The sequence below is a fragment of the Macaca nemestrina genome, chromosome 11 (genome assembly GCF_043159975.1).
Source record: "Macaca nemestrina isolate mMacNem1 chromosome 11, mMacNem.hap1, whole genome shotgun sequence".
NCBI lineage: Eukaryota > Metazoa > Chordata > Mammalia > Primates > Cercopithecidae > Macaca > Macaca nemestrina.
Window position 1 is genome coordinate 30,652,051 of NC_092135.1, and position 16,176 is coordinate 30,668,226.

Sequence of the window (16,176 nt, forward strand, 5' to 3'; positions counted from 1 at the left end):
GCCCTATAGTCTTCAAAGGGATCCGAAATATTTGTTCTCAGATTCCACAGAAATAGGGCTAGCAAAGAGATCCTCGAAATACACATGTAACTCTGTGAGATGAATTAACAGAACACTAAGCAGTTTCTCAGAAAGCTTCTTTCCAGATTTCATCTGACGATATTTCCTTTTTCACCATAGCCCTCTATGGGCTTCCAAATATCACTTTGCCAATTCCACAAGAACTGTCTTAGCGAAAGGCTTCTTGAGGGGAAAGCTGTAACTCTGTGAGATGATTTCACAGAACACAAAGAAGTTTCTCAGAAAGCTTCTTTCTCTTTGTTATCGGAGGATTTTTCCTTTGGCCCTATAGTCTTCAAAGGGATCCGAAATATCTTTCTTAGTTTCCACAGAAATAGGGCTAGCAAAGAGACCCTCGAAATACACATGTAACTCTGTGAGATGAATTCACAGAACACTAAGCAGTTTCTCAGAAAGCTTCTTTCCAGATTTCATCTGACGATATTTCCTATTTCACCATAGCCCTCTATAGGCTTCCAAATATCACTTTGCCAATTACACAAGAACTATCTTAGCGAAAGGCTTCTTGACGGGAAAGCTGTAACTCTGTGAGATGATTTCACAGAACACAAAGAAGTTTCTCAGAAAGCTTCTTTCTCTTTGTTATCCGAGGATATTTCCTTAGGCACTATAGTCTTCAAAGGGATCCGAAATATCTGTTTTCAGATTCCACAGAAATAGGGCTAGCAAAGAGATCCTCGAAATACACATGTAACTCTGTGAGATGAATTAAAAAAACACTAAGCAGTTGCGCAGAAAGCTTCTTTCCAGATTTCATCTGACGATATTTCCTTTTTCACCATAGTCCTCTAAGGGCTTCCAAATATCACTTTGCCAATTCCACAAGAAGTGTCTTAGCGAAAGGCTTCTTGAGGGGAAAGCTGTAACTCTGTGAGATGATTTCACAGAACACAAAGAAGTTTCTCAGAACGCTTCCTTCTCTTTTTTATCGGAGGATTTTTCCTTTGGCCCTATAGTCTTCAAAGGGATCCGAAATATCTTTTCTCAGTTTCCACAGAAATAGGGCTAGCAAAGAGATCCTCGAAATACACATGTAACTCTGTGAGATGAATTCACAGAACACTAAGCAGTTTCTCAGAAAGCTTCTTTCCAGATTTCATCTGAGGATATTTCCTTTTTCACCATAGCCCTCTGTGGGCTTCCAAATATCACTTTGCCAATTCCACAACAACTGTCTTAGCGAAAGCCTTCTTCAGGGGAAAGCTGTAACTCTGTGAGATGATTTCACAGAACACAAAGAAGTTTCTCAGAAAGCTTCTTTCTCTTTGTTATCGGAGGATATTTCCTTTGGCCCTATAGTCTTCAAAGGGATCCGAAATATCTGTTATCAGATTCCACAGAAATAGGGCTAGCAAAGAGATTCTCGAAATACACATGGAACTCTGTGAGATGAATTCACAGAACACTAAGTAGTTTCTCAGAAAGCTTCTTTCCAGATTTCATCTGACGATATTTCCTTTTTCACCATAGCCCTCTATGGGCTTCCAAATATCACTTTGCCTATTCCACAAGAACTGTCTTAGCGAAAGGCTTTTTGAGGGGAAAGCTGTAACTCTGTGAGATGATTTCACAGAACACAAAGAAGTTTCTCAGAAAGCTTCTTTCTCTTTGTTATCCGAGGATATTTCCTTTGGCCCTATAGTCTTCAAAGGGATCCGAAATATCTGTTCTCAGATTCCACAGAAATAGAGCTAGCAAAGAGATCCTCGAAATACACATGTAACTCTGTGAGATGAATTAACAAAACCCTAAGAAGTTTCGCAGAAAGCTTCTTTCCAGATTTCATCTGACGATATTTCCTTTTTCACCATAGCCCTCTATGGGCTTCCAAATATCACTTTGCCAATTCCACAAGAACTGTCTTAGCGAAAGGCTTCTTGAGGGGAAAGCTGTAACTCTGTGAGATGATTTCACAGAATACAAAGAAGTTTCTGAGAAAGCTTCTTTCTCTTTATTATCGGAGGATTTTCCCTTTGGCCCTATAGTCTTCAAAGGGATCCGAAATATCTTTTCTCAGTTTCCACAGAAATAGGGCTAGCAAAGAGATCCTCGAAATACACATGTAACTCTGTGAGATGAATTCACAGAACACTAAGCAGTTTCTCAGAAAGCTTCTTTCCAGATTTCATCTGAGGATATTTCCTTTTTCACCATAGCCCTCTATGGGCTTCCAAATATCACTTTGCCAATTCCACAAGAACTGTCTTAGCGAAAGGCTTCTTGAGGGGAAAGCTGTAACTCTGTGAGATGATTTCACAGAACACAAAGAAGTTTCTCAGAAAGCTTCTTTCTCTTTGTTATCGGAGGATATTTCCTTTGGCCCTATAGTCTTCAAAGGGATCCGAAATATCTGTTCTCAGATTCCACAGAAATAGGGCTAGCAAAGAGATCCTCGAAATACACATGTAACTCTGTGAGATGAATTAACAGAACACTAAGCAGTTTCTCAGAAAGCTTCTTTCCAGATTTCATCTGACGATATTTCCTTTTTCACCATAGCCCTCTATGGGCTTCCAAATATCACTTTGCCAATTCCACAAGAACTGTATTAGCGAAAGGCTTCTTGAGGGGAAAGCTGTAACTCTGTGAGATGATTTCACAGAACACAAAGAAGTTTCTCAGAAAGCTTCTTTCTCTTTGTTATCCGAGGATATTTCCTTTGGCCCTATAGTCTTCAAAGGGATCCGAAATATCTGTTTTCAGATTCCACAGAAATAGGACTAGCAAAGAGATCCTCGAAATACACATGTAACTCTGTGAGATGAATTAACAGAACACTTAGCAGTTTCGCAGAAAGCTTCTTTCCAGATTTCATCTGACGATATTTCCTTTTTCACCATAGCCCTCTATGGGCTTCCAAATATCACTATGCCAATTCCACAAGAACTGTCTTAGCGAAAGGCTTCTTGAGGGGAAAGCTGTAACTCTGTGAGATGATTTCACAGAACACAAAGAAGTTTCTCAGAAAGCTTCTTTCTCTTTGTTATCGGAGGATTTTTCCTTTGGCCCTATAGTCTTCAAAGGGATCCGAAATATCTGTTCTCAGATTCCACAGAAATAGAGCTAGCAAAGAGATCCTCGAAATACACATGTAACTCTGTGAGATGAATTCACAGAACACTAAGCAGTTTCTCAGAAAGCTTCTTTCCAGATTTCATCTGACTATATTTCCTATTTCACCATAGCCCTCTAAGGGCTTCCAAATATCACTTTGCTAATTCCACAAGAACTGTCTTAGCGAAAGGCTTCTTGACGGGAAAGCTGTAACTCTGTGAGATGATTTCACAGAACACAAACAAGTTTCTCAGAAAGCTTCTTTCTCTTTGTTATGCGAGGATATTTCCTTAGGCACTATAGTCTTCAAAGGGATCCGAAATATCTGTTTTCAGATTCCACAGAAATAGGGCTAGCAAAGAGATCCTCGAAATACACATGGAACTCTGTGAGATGAATTCACAGAACACTGAGCAGTTTCGCAGAAAGCTTCTTTCCAGATTTCATCTGAGGATATTTCCTTTTTCACCATAGCCCTCTATCGGCTTCCAAATATCACTTTGCCAATTCCACAAGAACTGTCTTAGCGAAAGGCTTCTTGAGGGGAAAGCTGTAACTCTGTGAGATGATTTCACAGAACACAAAGAAGTTTCTCAGAAAGCTTCTTTCTCTTTGTTATCCGAGGATATTTCCTTTGGCCCTATAATCTTCAAAGGGATCCGAAATATCTGTTTTCAGAATCCACAGAAATAGGACTAGCAAAGAGATCCTCGAAATACACATGTAACTCTGTGAGATGAATTAACAGAACACTAAGCAGTTTCGCAGAAACTTTCTTTCCAGATTTCATCTGACGATATTTCCTTTTTCACCATAGCCCTCTATGGGCTTCCAAATATCACTTTGCCAATTCCACAAGAACTGTCTTAGCGAAAGGCTTCTTGAGGGGAAAGCTGTAACTCGGAGAGATGATTTCACAGAACACAAAGAAGTTTCTCAGAAAGCTTCTTTCTCTTTGTTATCCGAGGATATTTCCTTTGGCCCTATAATCTTCAAAGGGATCCGAAATATCTGTTTTCAGATTCCACAGAAATAGGACTAGCAAAGAGATCCTCGAAATACACATGTAACTCTGTGAGATGAATTCACAGAACACTAAGCAGTTTCGCAGAAAGCTTCTTTCCAGTTTTCATCTGACTATATTTCCTATTTCACCATAGCCCTCTATGGGCTTCCAAATATCACTTTGCCTATTCCACAAGAACTGTCTTAGCGAAAGGCTTCTTGAGGGGAAAGCTGTAACTCTGTGAGATGATTTCACAGAACACAAAGAAGTTTCTCAGAAAGCTTCTTTCTCTTTGTTATCGGAGGATATTTCCTTTGGCCCTATAGTCTTCAAAGGGATCCGAAATATCTGTTCTCAGATTCCACAGAAATAGGGCTAGCAAAGAGATCCTCGAAATACACATGTAACTCTGTGAGATGAATTAACAGAAAACTAAGAAGTGTCCAGAAAGCTTCTTTCCAGATTTCATCTGAGGATATTTCCTTTTTCACCATAGCCCTCTAACGGCTTCCAAATATCACTTTGCCAATTCCACAAGAACTGTCTTAGCGAAAGGCTTCTTGAGGGGAAAGCTGTAACTCTGTGAGATGATTTCACAGAACACAAAGAAGTTTCTCAGAAAGCTTCTTTCTCTTTGTTATCCGAGGATATTTCCTTTGGCCCTATAGTCTTCAAAGGGATCCGAAATATCTGTTTTCAGATTCCACAGAAATAGGACTAGCAAAGAGATCCTCGAAATACACATGTAACTCTGTGGGATGAATTAACAGAACACTAAGCAGTTTCTCAGAAAGCTTCTTTCCAGATTTCATCTGACGATATTTCCTTTTTCACCATAGCCCTCTATGGGCTTCCAAATATCACTTTGCCAATTCCACAAGAACTGTCTTAGCGAAAGGCTTCTTCAGGGGAAAGCTGTAACTCTGTGAGATGATTTCACAGAACACAAAGAAGTTTCTCAGAAAGCTTGTTTCTCTTTGTTATCGGAGGATATTTCCTTTGGCCCTATAGTCTTCAAAGGGATCCGAAATATTTGTTCTCAGATTCCACAGAAATAGGGCTAGCAAAGAGATCCTCGAAATACACATGTAACTCTGTGAGATGAATTCACAGAACACTAAGCAGTTTCTCAGAAAGCTTCTTTCCAGATTTCATCTGAGGATATTTCCTTTTTCACCATAGCCCTCTATCGGCTTCCAAATATCACTTTGCCAATTCCACAAGAATTGTCTTAGCGAAAGGCTTCTTGAGGGGAAAGCTGTAACTCTGTGAGATGATTTCACAGAACACAAAGAAGTTTCTCAGAACGCTTCCTTCTCTTTGTTATCGGAGGATTTTTCCTTTGGCCCTATAGTCTTCAAAGGGATCCGAAATATCTGTTTTCAGATTCCACAGAAATAGGGCTAGCAAGGAGATCCTCGAAATACACATGGAACTCTGTGAGATGAATTAACAGAACACTAAGCAGTTTCTCAGAAAGCTTCTTTCCAGATTTCATCTGAGGATATTTCCTTTTTCACCATAGCCCTCTATGGGCTTCCAAATATCACTTTGCCAATTCCACAAGAACTGTCCTAGCGAAAGCCTTTTTCAGGGGAAAGCTGTAACTCTGTGAGATGATTTCACAGAACACAAAGAAGTTTCTCAGAAAGCTTCTTTCTCTTTGTTATCCGAGGATATTTCCTTTGGCCCTATAGTCTTCAAAGGGATCCGAAATATCTGTTTTCAGATTCCACAGAAATAGGACTAGCAAAGAGATCCTCGAAATACACATGTAACTCTGTGAGATGAATTAACAGAACACTAAGCAGTTTCGCAGAAAGCTTCTTTCCAGATTTCATCTGACGATATTTCCTTTTTCACCATAGCCCTCTATGGGCTTCCAAATATCACTTTGCCAATTCCACAAGAACTGTCTTAGCGAAAGGCTTCTTGAGGGGAAAGCTGTAACTCTGTGAGATGATTTCACAGAACACAAAGAAGTTTCTCAGAAAGCTTCTTTCTCTTTGTTATCCGAGGATATTTCCTTTGGCCCTATAGTCTTCAAAGGGATCCGATATATCTGTTCTCAGATTCCACAGAAATAGGGCTAGCAAAGAGATCCTCGAAATACACATGTAACTCTGTGAGATGAATTAACAGAACACTAAGCAGTTTCTCAGAAAGCTTCTTTCCAGATTTCATCTGACGATATTTCCTTTTTCACCATAGCCCTCTATGGGCTTCCAAATATCACTTTGCCAATTCCACAAGAACTGTCTTAGCGAAAGGCTTCTTGACGGGAAAGCTGTAACTCTGTGAGATGATTTCACAGAACACAAAGAAGTTTCTCAGAAAGCTTCTTTCTCTTTGTTATCCGAGGATATTTCCTTAGGCACTATAGTCTTCAAAGGGATCCGAAATATCTGTTTTCAGATTCCACAGAAATAGGGCTAGCAAAGAGATCCTCGAAATACACATGTAACTCTGTGAGATGAATTAACAGAACACTAAGCAGTTTCTCAGAAAGCTTCTTTCCAGATTTCATCTGACGATATTTCCTTTTTCACCATAGCCCTCTATGGGCTTCCAAATATCACTTTGCCTATTCCACAAGAACTGTCTTAGCGAAAGGCTTCTTGAGGGGAAAGCTGTAACTCTGTGAGATGATTTCACAGAACACAAAGAAGTTTCTCAGAAAGCTTCTTTCTCTTTGTTATCCGAGGATATTTCCTTTGGCCCTATAGTCTTCAAAGGGATCCGAAATATCTGTTCTCAGATTCCACAGAAATAGAGCTAGCAAAGAGATCCTCGAAATACACATGTAACTCTGTGAGATGAATTAAAAAAACACTAAGCAGTTTCGCAGAAAGCTTCTTTCCAGATTTCATCTGACGATATTTCCTTTTTCACCATAGTCCTCTATGGGCTTCCAAATATCACTTTGCCAATTCCACAAGAATTGTCTTAGCGAAAGGCTTCTTGAGGGGAAAGCTGTAACTCTGTGAGATGATTTCACAGAACACAAAGAAGTTTCTGAGAACGCTTTCTTCTCTTTGTTATCGGAGGATTTTTCCTTTGGCCCTATAGTCTTCAAAGGGATCCGAAATATCTTTTCTCAGTTTCCACAGAAATAGGGCTAGCAAAGAGATCCTCGAAATACACATGTAACTCTGTGAGATGAATTCACAGAACACTAAGCAGTTTCTCAGAAAGCTTCTTTCCAGATTTCATCTGAGGATATTTCCTTTTTCACCATAGCCCTCTATGGGCTTCCAAATATCACTTTGCCAATTCCACAAGAACTGCCTTAGCGAAAGGCTTCTTGAGGGGAAAGCTGTAACTCTGTGAGATGATTTCACAGAACACAAAGAAGTTTCTCAGAAAGCTTCTTTCTCTTTGTTATCCGAGGATATTTCCTTTGGCCCTATAGTCTTCAAAGGGATCCGAAATATTTGTTCTCAGATTCCACAGAAATAGGGCTAGCAAAGAGATCCTCGAAATACACATGTAACTCTGTGAGATGAATTAACAGAACACTAAGCAGTTTCTCACAAAGCTTCTTTCCAGATTTCATCTGATGATATTTCCTTTTTCACCATAGCCCTCTATGGGCTTACAAATATCACTTTGCCAATTCCACAAGAACTGTCTTAGCGAAAGGCTTCTTGAGGGGAAAGCTGTAACTCTGTGAGATGATTTCACAGAACACAAAGAAGTTTCTCAGAAAGCTTCTTTCTCTTTGTTATCCGAGGATATTTCCTTTGGCCCTATAGTCTTCAAAGGGATCCGAAATATCTGTTTTCAGATTCCACAGAAATAGGGCTAGCAAAGAGATCCTCGAAATACACATGGAACTCTGTGAGATGAATTCACAGAACACTGAGCAGTTTCGCAGAAAGCTTCTTTCCAGATTTCATCTGAGGATATTTCCTTTTTCACCATAGCCCTCTATCGGCTTCCAAATATCACTTTGCCAATTCCACAAGAACTGTCTTAGCGAAAGGCTTCTTGAGGGGAAAGCTGTAACTCTGTGAGATGATTTCACAGAACACAAAGAAGTTTCTCAGAAAGCTTCTTTCTCTTTGTTATCCGAGGATATTTCCTTTGGCCCTATAATCTTCAAAGGGATCCGAAATATCTGTTTTCAGATTCCACAGAAATAGGACTAGCAAAGAGATCCTCGAAATACACATGTAACTCTGTGAGATGAATTCACAGAACACTAAGCAGTTTCTCAGAAAGCTTCTTTCCAGATTTCATCTGACTATATTTCCTATTTCACCATAGCCCTCTATGGGCTTCCAAATATCACTTTGCCTATTCCACAAGAACTGTCTTAGCGAAAGGCTTCTTGAGGGGAAAGCTGTAACTCTGTGAGATGATTTCACAGAACACAAAGAAGTTTCTCAGAAAGCTTCTTTCTCTTTGTTATCGGAGGATATTTCCTTTGGCCCTATAGTCTTCAAAGGGATCCGAAATATCTGTTCTCAGATTCCACAGAAATAGGGCTAGCAAAGAGATCCTCGAAATACACATGTAACTCTGTGAGATGAATTAACAGAAAACTAAGCAGTGTCCAGAAAGCTTCTTTCCAGATTTCATCTGAGGATATTTCCTTTTTCACCATAGCCCTCTAACGGCTTCCAAATATCACTTTGCCAATTCCACAAGAACTGTCTTAGCGAAAGGCTTCTTGAGGGGAAAGCTGTAACTCTGTGAGATGATTTCACAGAAAACAAAGAAGTTTCTCAGAAAGCTTCTTTCTCTTTGTTATCCGAGGATATTTCCTTTGGCCCTATAGTCTTCAAAGGGATCCGAAATATCTGTTTTCAGATTCCACAGAAATAGGACTAGCAAAGAGATCCTCGAAATACACATGTAACTCTGTGGGATGAATTAACAGAACACTAAGCAGTTTCTCAGAAAGCTTCTTTCCAGATTTCATCTGACGATATTTCCTTTTTCACCATAGCCCTCTATGGGCTTCCAAATATCACTTTGCCAATTCCACAAGAACTGTCTTAGCGAAAGGCTTCTTCAGGGGAAAGCTGTAACTCTGTGAGATGATTTCACAGAACACAAAGAAGTTTCTCAGAAAGCTTGTTTCTCTTTGTTATCGGAGGATATTTCCTTTGGCCCTATAGTCTTCAATGGGATCCGAAATATTTGTTCTCAGATTCCACAGAAATAGGGCTAGCAAAGAGATCCTCGAAATACACATGTAACTCTGTGAGATGAATTCACAGAACACTAAGCAGTTTCTCAGAAAGCTTCTTTCCAGATTTCATCTGAGGATATTTCCTTTTTCACCATAGCCCTCTATCGGCTTCCAAATATCACTTTGCCAATTCCACAAGAACTGTCTTAGCGAAAGGCTTCTTGAGGGGAAAGCTGTAACTCTGTGAGATGATTTCACAGAACACAAAGAAGTTTCTCAGAAAGCTTCTTTCTCTTTGTTATCCGAGGATATTTCCTTTGGCCCTATAATCTTCAAAGGGATCCGAAATATCTGTTTTCAGATTCCACAGAAATAGGACTAGCAAAGAGATCCTCGAAATACACATGTAACTCTGTGAGATGAATTAACAGAACACTTAGCAGTTTCGCAGAAAGCTTCTTTCCAGATTTCATCTGACGATATTTCCTTTTTCACCATAGCCCTCTATGGGCTTCCAAATATCACTTTGCCAATTCCACAAGAACTGTCTTAGCGAAAGGCTTCTTCAGGGGAAAGCTGTAACTCTGTGAGATGATTTCACAGAACACAAAGAAGTTTCTCAGAAAGCTTCTTTCTCTTTGTTATCGGAGGATTTTTCCTTTGGCCCTATAGTCTTCAAAGGGATCCGAAATATCTTTTCTCAGTTTCCACAGAAATAGGGCTAGCAAAGAGATTCTCGAAATACACATGTAACTCTGTGAGATGAATTAAAAAAACACTAAGCAGTTTCGCAGAAAGCTTCTTTCCAGATTTCATCTGACGATATTTCCTTTTTCACCATAGTCCTCTATGGGCTTCCAAATATCACTTTGCCAATTCCACAAGAATTGTCTTAGCGAAAGGCTTCTTGAGGGGAAAGCTGTAACTCTGTGAGATGATTTCACAGAACACAAAGAAGTTTCTCAGAACGCTTCCTTCTCTTTGTTATCGGAGGATTTTTCCTTTGACCCTATAGTCTTCAAAGGGATCCGAAATATCTGTTTTCAGATTCCACAGAAATAGGGCTAGCAAGGAGATCCTCGAAATACACATGGAACTCTGTGAGATGAATTAACAGAACACTAAGCAGTTTCTCAGAAAGCTTCTTTCCAGATTTCATCTGAGGATATTTCCTTTTTCACCATAGCCCTCTATGGTCTTCCAAATATCACTTTGCCAATTCCACAAGAACTGTCCTAGCGAAAGCCTTTTTCAGGGGAAAGCTGTAACTCTGTGAGATGATTTCACAGAACACAAAGAAGTTTCTCAGAAAGCTTCTTTCTCTTTGTTATCCGAGGATATTTCCTTTGGCCCTATAGTCTTCAAAGGGATCCGAAATATCTGTTTTCAGATTCCACAGAAATAGGACTAGCAAAGAGATCCTCGAAATACACATGTAACTCTGTGAGATGAATTAACAGAACACTAAGCAGTTTCGCAGAAAGCTTCTTTCCAGATTTCATCTGACGATATTTCCTTTTTCACCATAGCCCTCTATGGGCTTCCAAATATCACTTTGCCAATTCCACAAGAACTGTCTTAGCGAAAGGCTTCTTGAGGGGAAAGCTGTAACTCTGTGAGATGATTTCACAGAACACAAAGAAGTTTCTCAGAAAGCTTCTTTCTCTTTGTTATCGGAGGATATTTCCTTTGGCCCTATAGTCTTCAAAGGGATCCGATATATCTGTTCTCAGATTCCACAGAAATAGGGCTAGCAAAGAGATCCTCGAAATACACATGTAACTCTGTGAGATGAATTAACAGAACACTAAGCAGTTTCTCAGAAAGCTTCTTTCCAGATTTCATCTGACGATATTTCCTTTTTCACCATAGCCCTCTATGGGCTTCCAAATATCACTTTGCCAATTCCACAAGAACTGTCTTAGCGAAAGGCTTCTTGACGGGAAAGCTGTAACTCTGTGAGATGATTTCACAGAACACAAAGAAGTTTCTCAGAAAGCTTCTTTCTCTTTGTTATCCGAGGATATTTCCTTAGGCACTATAGTCTTCAAAGGGATCCGAAATATCTGTTTTCAGATTCCACAGAAATAGGGCTAGCAAAGAGATCCTCGAAATACACATGTAACTCTGTGAGATGAATTCACAGAACACTAAGCAGTTTCTCAGAAAGCTTCTTTCCAGATTTCATCTGAGGATATTTCCTTTTTCACCATAGCCCTCTATGGGCTTCCAAATATCACTTTGCCAATTCCACAAGAACTGCCTTAGCGAAAGGCTTCTTGAGGGGAAAGCTGTAACTCTGTGAGATGATTTCACAGAACACAAAGAAGTTTCTCAGAAAGCTTCTTTCTCTTTGTTATCCGAGGATATTTCCTTTGGCCCTATAGTCTTCAAAGGGATCCGAAATATTTGTTCTCAGATTCCACAGAAATAGGGCTAGCAAAGAGATCCTCGAAATACACATGTAACTCTGTGAGATGAATTAACAGAACACTAAGCAGTTTCTCACAAAGCTTCTTTCCAGATTTCATCTGATGATATTTCCTTTTTCACCATAGCCCTCTATGGGCTTCCAAATATCACTTTGCCAATTCCACAAGAACTGTCTTAGCGAAAGGCTTCTTGAGGGGAAAGCTGTAACTCTGTGAGATGATTTCACAGAACACAAAGAAGTTTCTCAGAAAGCTTCTTTCTCTTTGTTATCCGAGGATATTTCCTTTGGCCCTATAGTCTTCAAAGGGATCCGAAATATCTGTTTTCAGATTCCACAGAAATAGGGCTAGCAAAGAGATCCTCGAAATACACATGGAACTCTGTGAGATGAATTCACAGAACACTGAGCAGTTTCGCAGAAAGCTTCTTTCCAGATTTCATCTGAGGATATTTCCTTTTTCACCATAGCCCTCTATCGGCTTCCAAATATCACTTTGCCAATTCCACAAGAACTGTCTTAGCGAAAGGCTTCTTGAGGGGAAAGCTGTAACTCTGTGAGATGATTTCACAGAACACAAAGAAGTTTCTCAGAAAGCTTCTTTCTCTTTGTTATCCGAGGATATTTCCTTTGGCCCTATAATCTTCAAAGGGATCCGAAATATCTGTTTTCAGATTCCACAGAAATAGGACTAGCAAAGAGATCCTCGAAATACACATGTAACTCTGTGAGATGAATTAACAGAACACTAAGTAGTTTCGCAGAAACTTTCTTTCCAGATTTCATCTGTCGATATTTCCTTTTTCACCATAACCCTCTATGGGCTTCCAAATATCACTTTGCCAATTCCACAAGAACTGTCTTAGCGAAAGGCTTCTTGAGGGGAAAGCTGTAACTCGGAGAGATGATTTCACAGAACACAAAGAAGTTTCTCAGAAAGCTTCTTTCTCTTTGTTATCCGAGGATATTTCCTTTGGCCCTATAATCTTCAAAGGGATCCGAAATATCTGTTTTCAGATTCCACAGAAATAGGACTAGCAAAGAGATCCTCGAAATACACATGTAACTCTGTGAGATGAATTCACAGAACACTAAGCAGTTTCTCAGAAAGCTTCTTTCCAGATTTCATCTGACTATATTTCCTATTTCACCATAGCCCTCTATGGGCTTCCAAATATCACTTTGCCTATTCCACAAGAACTGTCTTAGCGAAAGGCTTCTTGAGGGGAAAGCTGTAACTCTGTGAGATGATTTCACAGAACACAAAGAAGTTTCTCAGAAAGCTTCTTTCTCTTTGTTATCGGAGGATATTTCCTTTGGCCCTATAGTCTTCAAAGGGATCCGAAATATCTGTTCTCAGATTCCACAGAAATAGGGCTAGCAAAGAGATCCTCGAAATACACATGTAACTCTGTGAGATGAATTAACAGAAAACTAAGCAGTGTCCAGAAAGCTTCTTTCCAGATTTCATCTGAGGATATTTCCTTTTTCACCATAGCCCTCTAACGGCTTCCAAATATCACTTTGCCAATTCCACAAGAACTGTCTTAGCGAAAGGCTTCTTGAGGGGAAAGCTGTAACTCTGTGAGATGATTTCACAGAACACAAAGAAGTTTCTCAGAAAGCTTCTTTCTCTTTGTTATCCGAGGATATTTCTTTTGGCCCTATAGTCTTCAAAGGGATCCGAAATATCTGTTTTCAGATTCCACAGAAATAGGACTAGCAAAGAGATCCTCGAAATACACATGTAACTCTGTGGGATGAATTTACAGAACACTAAGCAGTTTCTCAGAAAGCTTCTTTCCAGATTTCATCTGACGATATTTCCTTTTTCACCATAGCCCTCTATGGGCTTCCAAATATCACTTTGCCAATTCCACAAGAACTGTCTTAGCGAAAGGCTTCTTCAGGGGAAAGCTGTAACTCTGTGAGATGATTTCACAGAACACAAAGAAGTTTCTCAGAAAGCTTCTTTCTCTTTGTTATCGGAGGATTTTTCCTTTGGCCCTATAGTCTTCAAAGGGATCCGAAATATCTTTTCTCAGTTTCCACAGAAATAGGGCTAGCAAAGAGATCCTCGAAATACACATGTAACTCTGTGAGATGAATTAAAAAAACACTAAGCAGTTTCGCAGAAAGCTTCTTTCCAGATTTCATCTGACGATATTTCCTTTTTCACCATAGTCCTCTATGGGCTTCCAAATATCACTTTGCCAATTCCACAAGAATTGTCTTAGCGAAAGGCTTCTTGAGGGGAAAGCTGTAACTCTGTGAGATGATATCACAGAACACAAAGAAGTTTCTCAGAACGCTTCCTTCTCTTTGTTATCGGAGGATTTTTCCTTTGGCCCTATAGTCTTCAAAGGGATCCGAAATATCTGTTTTCAGATTCCACAGAAATAGGGCTAGCAAGGAGATCCTCGAAATACACATGGAACTCTGTGAGATGAATTAACAGAACACTAAGCAGTTTCTCAGAAAGCTTCTTTCCAGATTTCATCTGAGGATATTTCCTTTTTCACCATAGCCCTCTATGGGCTTCCAAATATCACTTTGCCAATTCCACAAGAACTGTCCTAGCGAAAGCCTTTTTCAGGGGAAAGCTGTAACTCTGTGAGATGATTTCACAGAACACAAAGAAGTTTCTCAGAAAGCTTCTTTCTCTTTGTTATCCGAGGATATTTCCTTTGGCCCTATAGTCTTCAAAGGGATCCGAAATATCTGTTTTCAGATTCCACAGAAATAGGACTAGCAAAGAGATCCTCGAAATACACATGTAACTCTGTGAGATGAATTAACAGAACACTAAGCAGTTTCGCAGAAAGCTTCTTTCCAGATTTCATCTGACGATATTTCCTTTTTCACCATAGCCCTCTATGGGCTTCCAAATATCACTTTGCCAATTCCACAAGAACTGTCTTAGCGAAAGGCTTCTTGAGGGGAAAGCTGTAACTCTGTGAGATGATTTCACAGAACACAAAGAAGTTTCTCAGAAAGCTTCTTTCTCTTTGTTATCCGAGGATATTTCCTTTGGCCCTATAGTCTTCAAAGGGATCCGATATATCTGTTCTCAGATTCCACAGAAATAGGGCTAGCAAAGAGATCCTCGAAATACACATGTAACTCTGTGAGATGAATTAACAGAACACTAAGCAGTTTCTCAGAAAGCTTCTTTCCAGATTTCATCTGACGATATTTCCTTTTTCACCATAGCCCTCTATGGGCTTCCAAATATCACTTTGCCAATTCCACAAGAACTGTCTTAGCGAAAGGCTTCTTGACGGGAAAGCTGTAACTCTGTGAGATGATTTCACAGAACACAAAGAAGTTTCTCAGAAAGCTTCTTTCTCTTTGTTATCCGAGGATATTTCCTTAGGCACTATAGTCTTCAAAGGGATCCGAAATATCTGTTTTCAGATTCCACAGAAATAGGGCTAGCAAAGAGATCCTCGAAATACACATGTAACTCTGTGAGATGAATTAACAGAACACTAAGCAGTTTCTCAGAAAGCTTCTTTCCAGATTTCATCAGACGATATTTCCTTTTTCACCATAGCCCTCTATGGGCTTCCAAATATCACTTTGCCTATTCCACAAGAACTGTCTTAGCGAAAGGCTTCTTGAGGGGAAAGCTGTAACTCTGTGAGATGATTTCACAGAACACAAAGAAGTTTCTCAGAAAGCTTCTTTCTCTTTGTTATCCGAGGATATTTCCTTTGGCCCTATAGTCTTCAAAGGGATCCGAAATATCTGTTCTCAGATTCCACAGAAATAGAGCTAGCAAAGAGATCCTCGAAATACACATGTAACTCTGTGAGATGAATTAAAAAAACACTAAGCAGTTTCGCAGAAAGCTTCTTTCCAGATTTCATCTGACGATATTTCCTTTTTCACCATAGTCCTCTATGGGCTTCCAAATATCACTTTGCCAATTCCACAAGAATTGTCTTAGCGAAAGGCTTCTTGAGGGGAAAGCTGTAACTCTGTGAGATGATTTCACAGAACACAAAGAAGTTTCTGAGAACGCTTTCTTCTCTTTGTTATCGGAGGATTTTTCCTTTGGCCCTATAGTCTTCAAAGGGATCCGAAATATCTTTTCTCAGTTTCCACAGAAATAGGGCTAGCAAAGAGATCCTCGAAATACACATGTAACTCTGTGAGATGAATTAACAGAAAACTAAGCAGTGTCCAGAAAGCTTCTTTCCAGATTTCATCTGAGGATATTTCCTTTTTCACCATAGCCCTCTATGGGCTTCCAAATATCACTTTGCCAATTCCACAAGAACTGTCTTAGCGAAAGGCTTCTTCAGGGGAAAGCTGTAACTCTGTGAGATGATTTCACAGAACACAAAGAAGTTTCTCAGAAATCTTGTTTCTCTTTGTTATCGGAGGATATTTCCTTTGGCCCTATAGTCTTCAATGGGATCCGAAATATTTGTTCTCAGATTCCACAGAAATAGGACT